At 49.5% G+C, this 19428-nt stretch overlaps 1 protein-coding gene across 2 annotated transcripts in view; it reads left to right on the forward strand.

Annotated features, from left to right (window-relative positions):
• PARP9 (poly(ADP-ribose) polymerase family member 9) overlaps positions 1-19428 on the forward strand; it is an 89882-nt gene that overhangs the window by 41659 nt on the left and 28795 nt on the right. The window lies entirely within an intron of this gene.

Here is a 19428-nt window from a genome sequence, read left to right on the forward strand (position 1 = left end):
AGCTGTCCCTGTGACAGTGAATACACAGAGAAAACAGCCAGGATGTTACAGGTGCAGTAATTGCACAACATGTTCTTTTTTGCATACATGTCAATCTTTCAAACACCCACATACGAACAAAATTTTTGACATAAGATATGTGTTGACTTGTTCTACTGATCATGTTGTATACATTGTTATCTGTCCATGTAAGCTATATTACGTGGGGCAGACTACACGTAAATTCTCAGAGCGTATGGCAGCGCATAGGTCCGCTATCAGGCTGTCATTACAAGGGAGGCTTATTGATCAGCCAGTTGCTCGACACTTCAAAGAGGTCGGGCACACGCTGGCATCACTTAGATACTTTATGATTGACCATGTGCCCGTCACTCTGAGACGGGGTGATAGGGCTAAGCAGTTACTTATCAAGGAATCCAAGTGGATTTTAAGACTTAATACCATTGCCCCACATGGCTTAAATGAAAAAATTAATTGGAATAGCCTCATATGATTGATTTGGTATTGTGATGGTGATCTTTTATTTTCACTTTGTATTGCTATGTTTGCGATTGGGATTCTGGAGTGTGGGATTATGGATTGTGGGGGTCCTAACGGGGTATGTGCTTATTTGCTCGGTTTTTATGATGTTTGTCATTTTTTGTTAATGTTTATGTAATGTTGTTGGGCTTGTGATGTACATACACCAATCGGTGGGTGTCTTGCTGTGTCTTTAGGTGCCACTGCTGGGGGGCGGGGCCGGTTCACGACTGTGGAACGCAGGCTCTCTGGTCTGTGGAACGCACTCTGCGGTCCCCATGACGATGTCGGCTGTAGTTTCCGGAAGTGTGACGGTCACGTGCTTCCGGCGGATGGTTCCTGACGGACGGCTGGAGGCGCGCGCCGGTTGATGGTAAGGTACATATGGGGGGTTATGTGGTTATTTTATGTGTTTTGTTTGTATTGTGGTCCTGAAGACGGGGCTTCGGCCCAGAAACGGCTGTAGACCGAATTTAATACATTTCTATATTTGCATTTTCAATTACTCTGAGTGCCAATTTCTTTTGGATTTCTATATATATATATATATATATATATATATATATATATATATATATATACCCTCTGCACTAATTAAAAATGAACTACAAATATGAGTGCCAATTTCTTTTGGATTTCTGTGGATTGATTTAAATTGCGCACCGGAGGCAGCTGTGTTGGTGTTGTGAGTGCCGGCAGACTTTGGATTATATATATATATATATATATATATATATATATAATGTAGATTTTTCTATATATGTAGATTTTGCTCTTGTAATTTCACAAAATTGTGAATAAAAATCACTCATGCATGAATAGATTTAGCATCAATGTAATCAGATTTTGAAGCGAAGCGTAGAATGCAGTTATTTATATATTCCATCTGTATCCATTTATATATTCCATCTGTATCCATTTATATATTCCATCTGTAAATTGTATTATGTGCAATAAAATTATAAATATTTCTTAAAACCAGTAGCCATTACTAGCGCTCCCGTTTTCTTGTACTGTGGGTATAGAGAGGAGCCGTCACTTTAAGAAATTAATAAGTGTGACTGGCTCCTCCCCCTCTGTGCCCTTGTATTCTTATTTTGTATTCACCCACTGTAACTATTGCAGCTGTCACCTTTTGTAGTATGTTTTATTTCCTGGCAATATAGGTAAACTAGAATAGAAAAAGATAGTAGGTCTGTTATGGGAGTGCAAACAAGGTCATACATTAAATTAAATACAACGGGGTAAACGTACTTGTCTGTGACTTGCAGGCAGCGGCGAGTTTAGGTGAGTCTGGCCGATGTTTTAAAGGGACAATCATTTAAAATGCAAAAACAAGTTGGTCCGTGATTTTGAAGTGTGGTGTCTTGGCCCACCGGGTCCTGCTTGGTGGATCCCAGTGTGTGCTGCAGCTTTCCTTCCCTGTTGGCGAGCAGACCCCTGCCATCACTGATACGTCCGGCATTCTGGATCTGCCAGGATGGAGCTTCGTCTCTGTGGCCGGGGACCTGGTCCACGTGACCAAGATGGTGGCCGCAGCACTAAGGGAGTCCTTTGTATTGTGGCGCCATTTTCAAAAGAAATATCTTCAATATGTGCCACGTAAATATATTTTTCTTCTTCAAGGTCCATAGGGCTCCACAGGGAGACCTTGGGGTGTAGGTGGTGGTTGAGGACCGGGCACCACGCAGTTAAAGCTTTCAGCTTTAACTGCGTGTCGGTTCAGTCGTTCACCATTATGCAGGTAAACAGATTTCTTTTTATGATTTCATTTATTTCTAGTTTATTAGCTTGAGCTCGCAGCAGCAGACTGTCCACAGGACGTCTGCGCTGCTGCTCCATCACCCCTCCTGGCGCCGCAACGCCAGTTTCGGCTGGGGATGTCGACGGGCATCCGGGGGTTCTCGCTAACCGTCCCCGCGGATGGACCCAGACTGCAACCTGGACATTAAGGGGACAGCTAAGGCAGGTCGCTAGCTGTGACCCGCGCATTGGCAGTCATACCTCCGGTCTCGGGGGACAGACCGCAGGCGCTGAGTGTGAACACAGCCTCTGTCCATTGTGATCCGCTAGACCACCAGGGTACATATGGAGCGTGAATCCAGTATCCCGGTGGTTAAATAATCAGCATGGTCAGGTCAGCTTTCCCCATTAAAGCAGCCCCTCCCCTCAGCTAAGGGCGCCATTCCTCTGAGGTCTCGCTTCCCTGAGCTGCTCTCCTCCTCCGACCACGCCCCCTCAGAGGTCTCCGGCAGCCATTTTCTCCAGGCACAGCCACTGCTCTCTCAGGGAAACGCAGGGTCCGGTCCCCCCACCTACCTTTCCCTGGAGTCAGTGTATGTAACACTATAGCCTACCAGACAATGAGTCTTGTGTCGTTGATTGTAGTGCCATTCTGTAGTTATGTTATTTCTGCATTGTATGTGACTTACGTTAGTGCTGCCTGTCTGTTTATCTCTCTATACTGTCAGCATATATCTTTCCCTTTTTTTTCTGACTTGACCCTAACATACAGGTGTATTCAGGGTTTTTCCTATTAGTATTTGTGAGGCTTGTCACATAGGTTACTGCACTGTGCCATATTTGTGCTGTGAGCTCCTGCGGCTTGCCCAAGCATAAGACAGGACCAGTATATTGCATTCCTACTAGTATCCTACATACACAGTGGTTGCATTATACCCAGGGGAAGCAGACGGAGGGAATCCCGACAGCTGGCTTCCCGACTGTCTAATCCCGACAAGGGTGAAATGACAGGCATCGAAATCTCGACACCTGTCAATTTACCTACGCCGGGAGCCTGGCATCCCGATCAAAGGTAAGCCGGGCATGGACAGCCGTGGGGGGGAGGTTAGGGTGAGGCACCCCCCCCCCCGGGGCAATTAGGTTTAGGCAGCGGGGAAAGGGCGGTTAGGTCTAGGCACTTAGAGGGGGGATTAGGGTTAGGCACTGTAAAGGAGGGTTAGGGTTGGGGGGGGGGGCATTAGGTTAGTTATACATACCTCTATAGACTATCGGGATTTCCTCTTCTGTCGGGCTGCCGCTGTCGGGTTTAGAACCGCCGGCCATGCGTCCAGCAGTAAATCATACTGAATCCATACTCAGTGCGCCATATTGGGTGCTATACTACTCTGCTGCTATGTCTAGCAAAGGCAAGAGTAGCAAGCAAGCAGCTGCACCCATACTGCTCTCATGAAAATTATGTGCTGCAGGCTTAAATGAGGAGGCTTTGATTCAAGATGGGTCATGTATTAAGTGTTATACTCCATCAGGCCCATCAGACACCCCAACGCCTGTACAAGAGCCCCCCTGGGCTTCTTTTTCTCAGGTGCTGTCTACTATTGCGGACCGTCTAGCGGTTCCGGCTGTACTTCCCCCTATGGGGTACCGCAGCAGGCCATAATTCCCCGCCTGGGGTTGCCACAACAGGTTCAGGCGATACAAGTACCCCCTGTACCCCCACCATGGGTCGACGTACTCTCTAACTCCGTGCAGAGTCTGATGGCTACATCTCATGCCTTTCAAAGTATGTTGCAAGGTGAGAAGCCCCTACCCAGTAAGCCTTTGAAGCATCCTGTGTTATCATCACAGTCCACGCAGCTCTCAGATTCTGAAGTATCATCTGAGGAGGCAGAAGATGCTGATCTGTCTAACCCTGACTCCCCTCTGGAGGAGGATGAGAGTCGGTCAAAAATTAATATTCCTGCCTTGGTGTGAGCTGTCAGATCCATCTCACTAATAGAAGATGACGAGCCAGCCCCTAAATCCAATCACTCTCTGCTTAAACGACAGAAAGTGGCTTCAGCAGAATTACCTCTATCTGATCATGTAGCTGAACACATGACTGCGGCCTGGCAATCACCTGGTAAGAGGTTTCACCCACAATAATGTCTGACCTGTTATCCATTTCCTGTGGTTCATTGTTCAAAATGGGGAAACCCCCCCCCCCCCACCCCGTGGTGGATTCACATGGTACGCATTTAATTAAAAGCGCTACGTTGCCTATCCCTACAGTAACCACACTGAAGGATCCTGCAGATAGAATAGTGGAATCTTGCCTGAAACCCATATACTCTCTTTCAGGGGCTGTTACCCTTCCGACCATGGCTATTGCATGGGTAACTAAAGCTATAGAGAGCTGGGCTGATGCACTTGAAGACTTTTTTTTCCCTCAGATGCTTCTATGGATCAGATGTCTTTTGTTGCTCACATTCGAGATGCAGTTTCCTATATGGGAGAAGCAACATTGGATGCCAGTATCCTAACCTCCAGAGTCTAGACCGCGGCTGTGTCTGCCTGCCATACCCTGTGGCTACGCTCATGGAAGGCAGATGCGGATTCCAAGAAAGGCCTAGAGGGGTTACCCTACAATGGGGAGATCTTATTTGGCCCAGACCTTAACAAGATTGTAACCACGTTGGCAGCATCAAAAACTGAATTTCTTCCTTCAGCAACTACTACTACAAGGCCGCGGACTACGTCCTTTCGTCCTCAAGGAAAGCCTAAAGGTCAGTCCTTTCCTAGGCAGTCGGCCTCCACTAGGGCCGCCAAACCCCGGGGCAAGCAGACCTGGAACACCAGACACCCTGCTTCAAAACCCTCAGCCTGACGAGACGGCCCTCCCTCTGGGGGATCACAGAGTGGGAGGCCGACTCTTCAGTTCGACCAGTGCTGGTGTCAAACCATCAAGAATGCTTGGGTAAGAGAAGTGGTCTCCCACGGGTATGCCCTGTCATCTCTTCGACGGCATCCCTCACCAGTTTTTCTACACACGCACTCCTTCAGATCCGAACAAGGCCCTACATATCCAGAAAGCCATACAGTCTTTGCTGCAAGCAGGTGTAATTGCGCCAGTCCCGCTATCTCAGCGAGGGACTGGTTATTACTCTACTCTCTTTCTGGTTCAGAAGCAAATAAGTCTCATAGGCCTATCCTCAAATCCCTGCACAAATACCTCAGGGTACACAGGTTCAGGATGGAAACCCTACACTCCCGTCATCCTAGCTATGGAGCCTGGGGACTTTATGGTACCTCTGGATACTCAGGAGATATCGCTGATGAGAGGGCGCTATAGGTACATGTAGGTACGCGTCCTGTTTGCTATACTACAGCAACACTTCCAATTTCAGGCTCTGCCCTTTGGACTATCCACAGCCCCACGGTTGTTTACTAAAATTATGGCTATCATGGCAGCCCACTTGCGTGGTCAGGGTGTCCGACTGCTAACATATCTGGACGACCTGCTCTTAGCAGGTTCCCCAGAGGTGCTTCACCGCCATCTGCAGCTAACCATGGCTTTCCTGCACAAACACGGATGGTTAATCAACTGGAAATAGTCCTCCCTGAATCCCTCACAGAGACTGATTCATCTGGGAGCCCTGCTGAATTCTCAGGATCAGATCTCCACACTTCAACTACAAGTGTGCAGATGTCTCCACAGTCGCCGAGTGTCGATCCACTCAGCAATGCAGATCGTGGGATCCATGGTGTCCACCTTCGACATAGTGGAATATGCTCAGTTCCATTCCAGGCCTTTGCAAAGGCTGATCAACACCAGGTGGAACGGGTTACCCCATCGGATCAAAGATCAGACGATGGTGCTCTCTCCGGAGGTGCTTCTGTCTCTACCTTGGTGTGTCTACAGACATCTCATTTCACCAAGGTTCGCCCCTTTTGGATCCCGGACTGGGTAATCCTAACAACGGACGCCAATCTCCGGGGCTGGGGCACAGTGACTGGTCCGCACTCCTTTCAGGGCCGTTGGACATCGGTTGAATCAACCCTGTCAATCACCATATTGGAACTTCGAGCTCTCTACTGGGCCCTCAAACTGGCCCAGAGCATACTTCACAGGAAAACCTGTACAGGTTCAGTCCGACAATGCCAGAATAGTGGCTTACATCAGTCATCAAGGAGGCACTGGAAGTCGGGCAGCAATGATAGAAGTGTCACGCATTCTGACATGGGCCTCAGTTGGGAAGCAGACTTCCTCAGCTGTTAGGATGTGCACCCTGGGGAATGGTCTCTTTACCACAAGGTGTTTCAACTCCTAGTGAGCAGATGGGGCCTCCCAGAGGTGAACCTCATGGCCTCCTGACACAATCACAAACTGCCGGTGTGCGGGTCCAGAACAAGAGATGCCAAAGCAACCTTCATAGACACATTGTCAGTGAAGTGGACCTTCCAGTTTGCGTACCTCTTATTCTCTCTGGTCTCCCTTCTTCCTCGAGTTCTTCAGATGTTCATACAAGATGGGGGTACTGTCCTGCTGGTGGCTCCAGCTTGGCCCAGACGTCACTGGTACTCAGATCTTTGGAGTCTCTCCGTCGACACTTCGTTAATGCCGCCTCAATGTCCGGACCAGTTGTGTCAGGATCCTTGCCTTTACCCGGACCTGGGTCGTCTGTCTTTGACAGCGTGGCTCTTGAGACATCCCTCCTGAGGTCCAAAGGATTCTCTTGCTTTGTATTCAACACTATGCTCAGAGCGTGTAAGCCAGCCTCTGCTCGGGTCTACCACAGAGTGTGGCATACTTATTTCTAATGGTATCGTACCATAAGCTACGATACTCAAGTGTTTAGGATTTCCAGAGTCCTGGCCTTCCTTCAAGCTGGATTAGACCTTAGACTCTGCCTGGCCTTACTTAAAGTGCATGTCTCTGCTCTATCCATTTGGGTCCAGCGTAGACTTGCTCCACTACCGGATGTCCACACCTTCCTCCAGGATGTCCTCCGGATTCAACCTCCCTTTATCTCTCCAGTGGCTCCATGGGATTTGTCAGTAGTTCTTCGCGCCCTCCAGGGTCCTACATTTGAACCCCTGGATTCTGTGGAACTCAAGTGGCTCACATCGAATACTTTTTTTTTTTTTCTGGCTATAGCGTCCGCCATAAGAGTGTCAGATTTAGGGGTGCTCTCCATTTCTAATATTCCACCAGGACAGGGCTGTGCTTCGGACTCCAAAAGTTACTAGTTTCCAAATTGTAGTCCCGGGCTTTCAATCACCAGACCTCTCAGCAGGTGAGGCCTTCTTGGATGTGGTCCGTACCCTCAGGATATATGTGGACCGTAGCAGTTCCTTTCGGAAATCAGACTCCTTATTTGTGCTTTATGGATTTCACAAGAAGGGATGGCCAGCCAACAAACAAACATTGGCTAGATGGCTTTGTATGACTATCTCACAGGCTTGCATGCGGGCAGGCATTCCTGTACCGGCTACTGTTACTGCTCATTCCATTCGCTCTGTGGGTCCTTCGTGGGCAGCTCGCCGTGGCGCCTCGGCTAAACAGCTTTGTAAAGCGGCCACGTGGTCCTCTGTCCACACCTTTCTGAGGTTCTATGCCTTTAATACATTTGCCTCTCAGGATGCTTCATATGGGCACCGGATTCTCCTCTCAGCGCAGGACCATCCCCACCCTTGAATGACTGCTTTGGGACATCCCCATGGTCTCCCTGTGGAACCCTATGGACTCTGAAGAAGAAAATAAGCGTTATGGTAACACTTACCTTTGTTAACTCTTCTTAGAAGTCCATAGGATCCACAGGGCACCCGCCCTGATGCACCTGGCTTCATATGGGCTTTGTTCCTGGTCACCAATTTCCCGTCTCCTTCTCTGTGAGAGTGTAAGTTTTGTGTGTACCAGTCCTCCTTCTCTCTTCTCCTCCTCCTCCAGCCTTTGGCTTGTCACAAGCTGAGGTGCCTCTGGCTTAGGGGCAGGGTATAGGGGTTTGGACCAGTGCATCCTGAGAGCTGAAAGCTTTAACTGCGTGGTGCCCAGTCCTCAACCACCACCTACACTCCAAGGACTCCTTGTGGATCCTATGGACTTCGAAGAAAGAGAGTTAACAAAGGTAAGTTTTACCATAGCTGTAATTTTTTTTCTTCTGTGTGAGTATGCCGCAACCCCAACTAATTTGGAGTTCTGTAGATTAACTCCACATGTGCAGGGGGAAGGAAAAACATCTAATTTTTTTTAAAGAACCTTCCCGCTGTGGCTGCTGGAAGCTGTCTGGGACTGTGGCATGCAGCGTTGGTAAAAAATTAATTTATGACATCCCCCTTGAATATTTGCAGCACTGGGTGTTACCAGGGGCTAGCCCTTCAGTATATGCACCCGCTGCAGGGTCTTTGTAACCCATGATGCAGTACACCGTAAAGTTGACCTTACCGAATTGCTGGAGTTAGCCTGGAGCTTTGGCACAACCTCGAAGTACAATTCTATTTATCTCCCTGCAAGCTATGTCCCGGGCTGTGACATAGGAGAGCCAGACACTGTCTGCTTAAGGAGGCTGGGGACAGGGAGAGTACTGCCAGCACTTCAAAAGTTAAAGCTTACCTTCTATCCTGGTGGTCCAGCAGCCCCCAGGTCCAGAGGAGAATCCTTTCCTCTTGGCAACTGTATTCGGTTAGATGTTGGGAAGTCTCACTCTGCAGGCTCTTGAGTCAGGGTGAGATCAGGAGATGTAGGGGGCCCTTGTGGGTCACAGTAAGCAAATTTCTGCCATGAATTTCCAACACGATAGTGTGGAGACTCTTTCCCTATGGACAGGCTGTCTGGAGCCCATTTTCGTCCAGAGAGCAGCATATCCCTCAGGGAGATTCCCGGAAATGGAGTATTGGGGGGAAATGAAGAGAATACTCCCCTCTCCAGGCTTACGGGGACTGGAGTAGTGACCATCTCCCCAGGTGCTCTCATGTAGAGAAATGTAGTAGAAAAGAGAGTGGTTGTATATACTAGGTGCACAAGAGCCACATTAAATAAAACTTCACTTTTAATTAAATATGTTTAAAATTGTTGTCCCATTTCCACTGGGTAGGATAAAGTCAACAGTGAAATATAAAGGTAAATATCAATGAAAAAACAAAGATTTATACATATAAATTGTGCTTGAAGAATAAAACAAGTGCCTGTCTACTGTGTCTTATTCATTGGTTGGTTTCTCAATATGTAGCTGTTTGCTGGATATAATTTTCCTACCTGATCTAGAGTCAAGCTGTGGATATATGTGTAGAATCTTTATTAATAGTAAGTAATGGAGATAAGACCTTTCATTAGGCTATTTCTCCCCTATTACTTGAGTATATTTTCATACATCCTGTGTAATTGTACCACATCTGTTGGGATATTCAATTTTACATTGACCTTAACTGTAGAAGAAACTGATGAATAATTCATACAATGTGATCTCCCAAATGTTATACGTATTCAGCTTTAGTTGCAGAAATCAATTTAATGGATAAATGGTACAATGCAATCTCCCAAATTTACAAATCCGTAGTGTAGTGACACCGATAATGTATGGGCAGTTTTATTGCCTTATTTTTTACACATCATTACACTGTGGTATAGGATTAGGGAGTTCCTTCAGGGGTACACAGAGGGTGGTTTAAACAGTATATCAGGAGATGGATATACACAGTCAGGTGCATAAATATTGGGACATTGACAGAATTTTCATATTTTGGCCTCTATTCACCACCACAATGGCTTTGAAATGAAAAAAAACAAGATGTGCTTTACCTGCAGACTTTCAGACTTAATTTGAGGGTAATTACATCCAAATCAGGTGAACGGTGTTGGAATTACAACGGTTTCTATATGTGCCTCCCACTTTTTAAGAGGCCAAAAGTAATGGGATTGGCCTGGTACGCAGGACACTCCTCTGTGTCTTCCACTGCAGCCAGATCTTCTGTGTCAGGGCCCGTGCTTTTATTCGGATCTGGCCCGTCTCGCTTTGACGGGGTGATTCTTGAGACATCCGTCATAAGAGCTAAAGAATTCTCCAGGCCAGTCATTAACACTATGCTTAATACCTGTAAGCCCTCTTCAGCTAGAGTTTACCATCGAGTTTGGCGGACTTACTTTGACTGATGTTCAAATAGAAATATTAACCCCAGGTAATTTCGACTGTCTCGAATTCTCTTTCTACTTCAGGGTCCATAGGGTATCCACAGGATACCTTGGGGTATAGGTGTGACGTCAGTCGCAGGGCACCAAAGAGTTAAGCTTTCAGCCTCCCAGGATGCACTAGGTCCCCCTCCTATACCCCGCCCCCGGGGCAAGGCACCTCAGTTTAGTTTGGTGCCTGGCCGTAGTCGGGTGCACCTGTTGGGAGTGGGGGCTAGAAGAGCCCCTGAAGCTTTTTCTTCATGCAGCTGTGGCTGCACATCTGGATGAACAGCATGGACAGTCAGTCCTGACGTCCATGCTGTCTTCCCTACACCCCGCCGGTACCAGAACGCCGGTACTGATCCGGGGATGCTGGTGGGCGTCTGGGGTCACAGCTAGCGGTGACCCCCAGATGCTCCGGACCATGGCGGGATTCAAGGGGGACAGAGGTAAGCAGCGGGGTCCCGCGGTGGGTCCCCGCTGATCACATGGTCCTAAGTCCCCAGGCAGGGGGCTCCCTGGGGACTGGCTGCAGCGTGGAGCCAGGCGACCAACCTGCGCTTCCACTACCCCCTGGGACAGCGGACCGCAGCAGAGCGGTAGCGCTGCGGCGTCCCAGGGGTTAAATGCATGCCAGGGGAGCGCGCCTTCCCTGTCTCACAGCCGGCGCCTCCCCCGCTGCACACAGCCCCCTCTGCACTGTGCTGACTGGTCCTGTGTCAGCGCTCCTCCCCCATGCCAGCTTCTCTCTGCTCCTCGGCGGCCATCTTCTCTGCAACGCATGGTGAACGCTGCTGGAAGCCTGGAAGGAAGCATCGTGGTCTGGGTCCCCCCGCATACCTCTCCTCCGCTGTGGCTCAGGTCTGTGTATGCAGCGCTGTGTCCTACCAGGCCCTGTGTCTGTGTAGTTGAGTGATCAGCGCTGTTAGTGCAGGAATTGTTATTTCTCTGCATTGTATGTGACTGTGCTAGCGCTGCTGCCTGTAACTTTATCTTCTCAAAACTGTCAGCTTTATTACTGTCCCTGTTCTTTCTGCTAAAGCCCTTGCAGTGCGGTGCTGCCGGGTGGTCTCTCGCCTATTTAATACTTAATTGGTGAGAGAGGTCACATACGTGGTGCCATCATGTCTGAAAGTGATTTTCCCCTCCGGCTACAGTGTACCACGTGCAAAGTACCGTTAGCGGAGGGGGAGGGTAGCACGGAGGGCCTTTGCCGGCAGTGTTTGTCCATGGCGCGGCCTATTACGGTTACAGCACCGGTACAGGAGCCGCCCTGGGCTTGTTTCGCTCAGGCGTTAACAGCTTTAGTGGGCCAGTTAGCTCCGCAGCCCGCGTTTACTCCGATGGGTTTGTCCCAGCAGTCTGTGGTGTCGTCACCCATGCAGGGGTTCCCACGACAATTGGTGGTACCCCACAGTCTCCCTATTTCCCCGCTCCCGGGTTCTCAGGAGCCAGCGTGGGTTAACTCCCTGACGAGTTCTGTACAGCACTTGTCGGATGTGTTGCAAGGGGAGTCTGTGATGCGGCCTCATAAAATGCCGGTGGCGTCTCTGTCCGCTCCTTATGAGGATGACGAAGGGACGTCTAATGATGGGGAGATTCTGGATCCTTACGATCAGGAACCTCTCCATACTAAGGACTCTGATGCTAAGTCCAAAGTATATATTCCTGGACTTATTCGGGCGGTCCGCACAGCCTTGGTGATTGAGGACGAAGTTCCCCCAGCGGCTAAATCTAAGTATGCCTTTTTCAAAGATGTGAAGGGCGATGCCACAGTCTTTCCTCTTTCGGGTCAGTTGGTGGACCATTTAGAGGAGGCGTGGAAACCACCTGGAAAAAGATACCAGCCGCAGAGACCTGGCGGTGGCTTACCCATTGGCGTATAATTATTTTGCGAAGTGGGAATCCCCTCCACAGGTGGATTCTCACGTGACCCGTCTTGTCCGTAGTGCCACATTGCCGATGCCATCCATGTCCTCCCTTAAGGATGCTACGGACCGCAAGGTAGAAATCTGCCTGAAGTCCGCTTATTCCCTTGCAGGGGGGGCAGCACGGCCGGCTATGGCCATTTGCTGGGTTGCCAGAGCGATGGAGCGCTGGGCGGATTCATTAGAGGCTTCTTTTAAATCCGACTGTCCGGCCGAACAGGCGGAGTTGATTGGCAATCTCCGTGATTCGGCCACCTACATCAACGAGGCGGCTCTAGACATTAGTACTCTGGTGTCTAGAATTTCTTCAGCAGCGGTAGCTGCTCGTCGCACCTTGTGGCTGCGATCCTGGAAGGCGGACGCAGATTCCAAGAAAGGTCTGGAAGCGTTGCCGTTTACCGGAGAAGTTCTCTTCGGTCCGGATCTGGATAAGATTGTGGCCACGCTGGCGGCAGCCAAATCTGCTTGTCTCCCGTCGGCCGCTGCTCCTTCTGGTTCTGGACCATCGTCCTTTCGGTCATCTAGGGCCCAGGGCAGGTCCAAACCACAGTCGTTTCCTCGACAGGCTGGCCCTAAGAAATCGGTCAAGCCCCGGAAACAGGCATGGAGTACCAGACGTCCGGCCCCCAAGCCAGATGACAAGCCTGCGGCCTGACGGCCCGGGCCTCCCTTTGGGGGATCCCAGGGTGGGAGGCCGCCTGCTGCAGTTCGCCCGGTGTTGGTCGGTCACTACGACAGACACTTGGGTTCTGGAGGTGGTCTCCCACGGGTACGCCCTCTCCCCCGGCTCGATTCTTCACCACGGGTCTACCATCAGACCGGAACAAGGCTATGGAACTGCGGAAGGTATTGCACACTATGCTCCAGGCTGGAGTTATAGTGCCTGTTCCATTCTCCCAGAGGGGCCAGGGTTTCTGTTCAAATTTTTTTTTTTGGTACAGAAACCCAATGGGTCGTATCGTCCGATTCTCAACCTCAAAGCACTCAACAAGTCTTTGCGGGTTCCGAAGTTTCGGATGGAGACCCTACGGTCTATCATTCTGGCGCTGGAACCTGGAGACTACATGGTGTCATTGGACATACAGGACGCTTACCTGCATGTCCCTATTCTTTTGCGCCATCAACAGTTCCTCAGGTTTGCAATCCGCAGCGACCACTTCCAGTTTCGGGCGTTCCCTTTTGGCCTGGCGACAGCACCACGTGTTTTCACCAAGGTGATGGCGGTCATGGCGGCTTCTCTGCGGCTGCAGGGAGTTCGCATGTTGCCGTACTTGGACGACCTGTTATTGGTGGCAGGATCTCCAGAGCTCCTGTTACGCCACTTGGACCTGACCATTGCACTGCTGCAACGGCACGGCTGGCTAATCAACTGGCAGAAGTCCACTCTAATCCCGTCTCGGAGGATTCTGCATCTTGGAGCCTTATTGGACTCGGGACAGCAAAGGATCTTTATGACGGAGGACAAGATCTCTGCTTTACAGTCAAGGGTGCGCAGTTGTCTGCACAGCCGCCGGGTGTTCCTACACTCGGCGATGAGGTTACTGGGCTCCATGGTGTCAGTGTTTGACATGGTGGAATACGCCCAGTTTCACTCCAGACCTCTGCAGCACCTGATTCGTCCAAGTGGAACGGGCTGCCTCAGTCTCTGAAGTCCCAGATGATTGTGCTCACCCCGGAGGTTCGCCTGTCCCTTGCTTGGTGGTTACAGACGACCCACCTCAACAAGGGACGTCCGTTCTGGGTCCCGTATTGGATCCTGTTGACAACGGACGCCAGTCTTCGGGGCTGGGGAGCGGTTTCGGGTCCACACTTGTTCCAGGGCAGGTGGACGCCGACAGAAGCGGAGCTTTCTATAAATATCTTGGAACTCTGTGCAGTCTTCAATGCTCTCCAGCAGGCACATCGGTTTCTCCAGGGTCACCCGGTGCAGGTCCAGTCGGACAACGCTACCACCGTGGCCTACATAAACAGGCAAGGAGGAACCCGCAGTCGGGCGGCTCTCGTAGAGGTCTCTCGGATCCTGGTTTGGGCGGAGCGCAATCTTCCGGCCATATCAGCGGTCTTCATCCCGGGAGTGCTAAATTGGGAGGCGGACTTTCTAAGTCGCCAGGACGTTCATCCGGGGGAATGGTCCCTGCACCCGGACGTTTTTCAACTACTGGTGGACAGGTGGGGTCTTCCAGAAATCGACCTCATGGCATCCCGGCACAGCAACAAGTTGCCGGTGTACGGGTCTCGCACAAGAGACGAAGGGGCGTCTCTGGTGGATGCTGTGTCCGTCCGGTGGACGTTCCGGTTCGCATACCTGTTCCCTCCGGTCTCCCTTCTTCCACGGGTAATCCGGAAATTCAAACAGGAAGGAGGGACGCTCCTGTTGATAGCTCCCGCGTGGCCCAGACGGCACTGGTTCTCAGACCTTCAGGGTCTGTCCGTGGACAGTCCTCTGCGGTGCCGCTACGACCGGACCTTCTGTCTCAGGGTCCTTGCCTTCACCCGGACCTGACTCGGCTGTCTTTGACGGCGTGGCTGTTGAGACGGCCATGCTGAGGTCCCGGGGGTTTTCCAGCTCTGTGGTGCGTACCATGTTACGAGCTCGGAAACCGTCTTCCGCGAGGATATACCATCGCGTGTGGCATACGTTTTTCCAGTGGTGTCGACCGAGAGGTTATGCACCACGGGAGTTTCGTCTGTCTCGGATTCTTGCCTTCCTGCAAGCGGGACTAGATCATGGGCTTCGCCTGGCTTCTTTGAAGGTACAGGTTTCGGCCCTATCTGTCTGGTTTCACCGTAGGATTGCTACAATCCCGGATGTGCGCACCTTTATGCAAGGTGTTGTCCGCATTCAGCCGCCCTTTGTTCCACCTGTGGTGCCTTGGGATTTGGCTGTGGTCCTGAGGGCTCTCCAAGGACCGCCGTTTGAACCACTGGGCTCAGTGGATATTAAATGGCTAACAGCTAAGACTGTTTTCCTTCTGGCCATTGCTTCGGCCAGATGTGTTTCTGAGTTAGGGGCTCTTTCTTGTAGACCCCCTTTCTTGGTTTTTCATGGGAACAGGGCAGTGCTCCGCACTCGGCCCGAGTTTCTTCCCAAAGTTGTTTCCCAGTTTCATGTTAACGAGGAAATAGTTGTTCCGGCCTTTAACTCACCGGGTCTTTCCGTGGGTGAGGCCTCTTTGGATGTTGTGCGGGCCTTAAGGACTTATGTTGACCGCGCTTCTTCGTTTAGGAAGTCGGACGCATTGTTTGTCCTCTATGGCTTCCGTAAGAAGGGTTGGCCTGCTTCAAAGCAAACTTTGGCAGCCTGGATCCGTATGGCTATTTCTGAAGCTTATCTTCATGAATGCCTACCGGTTCCTCCTTCTCTGAAGGCTCATTCCACTAGGTCTGTGGGTCCTTCGTGGGCAGCTCGACGTGGTGCCTCTGCAGTCCAGATCTGCAAGGCCGCTACGTGGTCCTCTGTCCATACCTTCGTGAGGTGTTACAGGTTTGACACCTTCGCCTCTCAGGATGCTTCCTTCGGGCGGCGGATTCTCCTTTCTGCACAGGAGCGTCCCCACCCTTAAAGGATACTGCTTTGGGACATCCCCAAGGTATCCTGTGGATACCCTATGGACCCTGAAGTAGAAAATATGAGATATGGTAAGAACTTACCCTTGTTATCTCTATTTCTACGAAGTCCATAGGGTTCCACAGGACTCCCGCCCTGTCGCACCTGTGCTGCAGATGGGCTTTGCTCTGGTCACCGGTTTTCCGTCTCCCTCTGGTGAGAATGTGATTCTTGTTTGTGTCCAGATCTTTGTTCTCCTCCTCCGGCCTATGGCTTGGTAACTAACTGAGGTGCCTTGGCCCGGGGGCGGGGTATAGGAGGGGGACCTAGTGCATCCTGGGAGGCTGAAAGCTTAACTCTTTGGTGCCCTGCGACTGACGTCACACCTATACCCCAAGGTATCCTGTGGAACCCTATGGACTTCGTAGAAATAGAGATAACAAGGGTAAGTTCTTACCATATCTCATATTTTTTTTCAGGGGGGCTGGATTTGGGCATTCACCTTGCCTCACTGAAAGTGCAGGTTTCAGCCCTTTCGGGCCTTTTTCAGAGACAGATTGCTCTGATGCCTGATGTTCGTACTTTTCTTCAGGGGGTACTCCAAGTACAACTCCCATTTGTACCACCGGTGCCTCCTTGGAATTCGTCTCTGGTTCTTAGGGCTCTGCAGGCTTCGCCTTTTGAGCCCTTGGATACTATGGACATTTCTTGGCTTACCTGGAAAACTGTCTTCCTCCCGGCCATAGCTTCTGGCCGACAGGTGTAGGACTTGAGCGCTTTATCCTGTCGCTCGTGGGACGTCACAGCGTAACGCCTGTGTCCCCTATGGAGGAAGAAAAGGAGATTTATGTGCTTTCCTGTTAAATCCTTTTCTTCTATTCCATAGGGGGCACAGGGCTCCCTAACGCACCTGGCTTGTGAAGCTTGCTCTGCTTTCGGTTCTCCTGCTCACATGTCTTGTGTGCTTGAACCTGAGTGCGTGCCGGTCTTCCTTCTTCTCTTTCTTGCTCTTTGTCTTACGCTTGTTAACTTAACTGAGGGGGTCTGTGGCTGTGGGCGGGATATAGGGGCAAGGGAGAGCCTGGGCTGTGTCTAGCAAAGTTAACTGTGTGGTGCCTGCACTCCAACCCTCCAACCTATACCCAGCGTAAAGCCTGTGTCAACTATGGAATCGAAGAAAAGGATTTAACAGGTAAGCACATAAATCTCCTTTTTAGAGCATGCCTGCAGGATATAACTGATGGGAGAAATAGGCTCAATATACACCTTTAGTATGAGAGCGTATTGTTTAAGTTTCAATTAATTTACAATGAGCCTCTCCTCTTTTCTCCTCTGTCCCAATGCATATAAATAATATAGCGTTCAAATAATTCATTTTGGAAATAATCCTATTAGAATCTGCCTGCAGGGAATAGCTTCTGGAGGATAGGTTTATTGCATACTTTTATTTTGAGAGCAGGTTTTATAAATTATATCTTATTTATATTCAGCTCATATTTCCTCTCTTGCTGCAATACATATGAATAGTGGCTGCAGTTATTGTTAACACCAGAAGTCCTAATCAGATTGGCTTGTTAAGGTTGTGATTCATCACGCCCTGTTTCAGGGCTCATATGCAGCCTCCATACTCCTATCACTTTCTAACATTTCATTCACTTTACAATCCGTTTTACTAGACTGGCTTATTCTAATAGAGGCGAGTCTGCTGCCGACGTATGTTTCACTGAAAAATAGTTTTTTCAAGGCCCCTAAACAGGGGCTGGCTGGCAACTTTCAGCCAGGCGGCCGTGGAATATTAACATTGTACCAGCCTGGGGCAGCCAGCCCATGTTTAGGGGCCTTGAAAAAACGATTTTTCAGTGAAACGTACGTCGGCAGCAGACTCTCCTCCATTAGAATAAGCCAGTCTAGTAAAACAGATTGTAAAGTGAATGAAATGTTAGAAAGTGGGACCCTGACCCCCGGCCCAGAGTGTTTTGTTTTTCATTGAAAAAGCTGTTTGTTGGATGGCCTATTCATTCCACTTTCCAGTCCTACTCCAGAGGGTTGCCCATAACTACTACCAGTGATGTTAAGGTAGACCCTTTGGGTCATTTCATTTTCCTTGGGGGTTCTGCTCATGACTCCTTGTTTGTAGTCCTAGCTGTATATATTCCCCCACTGTATAACTTTTAAGACACTTACAAATGTGAAACTTCAGTGAATTTACCTGTTGGGGGGCAGTATAGAAAAAAAAATGTCAACATTCAGAAAGTCAACACTGACATAATGACCAGATTGTCAGAATGTCGACAGCACGTTGACTTTGCGTTTTTCAGTCAATCTAGGTCTAGCCCTAACTGCAGCTTAACAATATCAGGTGTTGAGATTCTCTCAATCGATGTTCACAATGCCCACATTATGACCATGTCAACGTTATGAATTTCATGCTTCCTATACCCAAATCGATAGAAAGCTGACTCTACTGCCCCACTGTGCACAAGATTTTGGTTGTTGAGGATGTTGCCCAAACCATTAGGTCCTGCATAGCAGAGGTGTTTTTATCAGAACTTTGATGGGGTCTACGCTTCTCAAGCTCTTTATACTCTTGCTGCTCTTACTTCCTACTTGGGCCACATCTCCTTGAAGCTGTTGTATGATTCTAGCAGGGATTTTTTTAGATTCTCCTCTTACTCTTGAGGAAGTGGAGGAAACCATTAAAACATTTCATACTGGAAAAGCCTGAACTTCATAAGACCCATCTTGGCTTTTTTTGTCCCAAAGCTTACAAAGATTTTTTAATGCTTTATTTGGGACATGGTCCCCCCCTCCATCTATTTTGGGAACTTTGGCAGTGGAGCTTTTCTTAAACTTGGCAAGGACCCCTCTCCTTCCCGATTCCTATAGCCCCTTTTCCCTTCTGTCGACCGATGTCAAAATTTTGGTGAAACTCCTGTCTATAATTTACCTTGACCAAACAGGTTTAATTCCTGGTAAATACACTACTATGAATCTCAGACATTTGTTTGCCATCTGCAGCTTCAGCACCGGATGCTACCGGTGCTTTGGTTGTGTCATTTTATTCACCTGAGTGTTCGTTTTTATGGTAAGTCCTTTGTTATTTTGAGGTAGGTCCTGGGTTTGCCTGGCGGGTTCAGCTGCTTTACTGTTGTTCTGTGGCCCAGGCCTGTGTTAATTAGTATGTTAATCTCTCATTTTCCTTTGACAGCTTGCCCCAGAAGCCATGTTTGGCAGCTAGGCTACCCTGGGACTTGTAGTTGTAGACTGGTTTTATGCTGGAGGGGTGGCCACACAAGTATTGATGGCCAGACACCATTGGGGAAACCAGATTTGGTGCCAACTAGTCTGGGGCTTGGGAGACTCTACCACTGCAGGTACCCCATCTTTGGTTCCACCAGCCCAGGCTGGAAAAGCCCAGTGTCGGTTATTCTTTAATAAGGGGGAACCCCCACATGGGGTTTTCCACTGATTTTTGAGTAACCAATATTGGGCTGAAAGCACTATTGCTGGATTTAAAGTGGTGGGACCTCCATACATTATTTCAACAT

Source organism: Taudactylus pleione, unplaced genomic scaffold, assembly GCF_031769625.1.
Source record: "Taudactylus pleione unplaced genomic scaffold, aTauple2 ptg000173l, whole genome shotgun sequence".
Classification (NCBI taxonomy): Eukaryota; Metazoa; Chordata; class Amphibia; order Anura; family Myobatrachidae; genus Taudactylus; species Taudactylus pleione.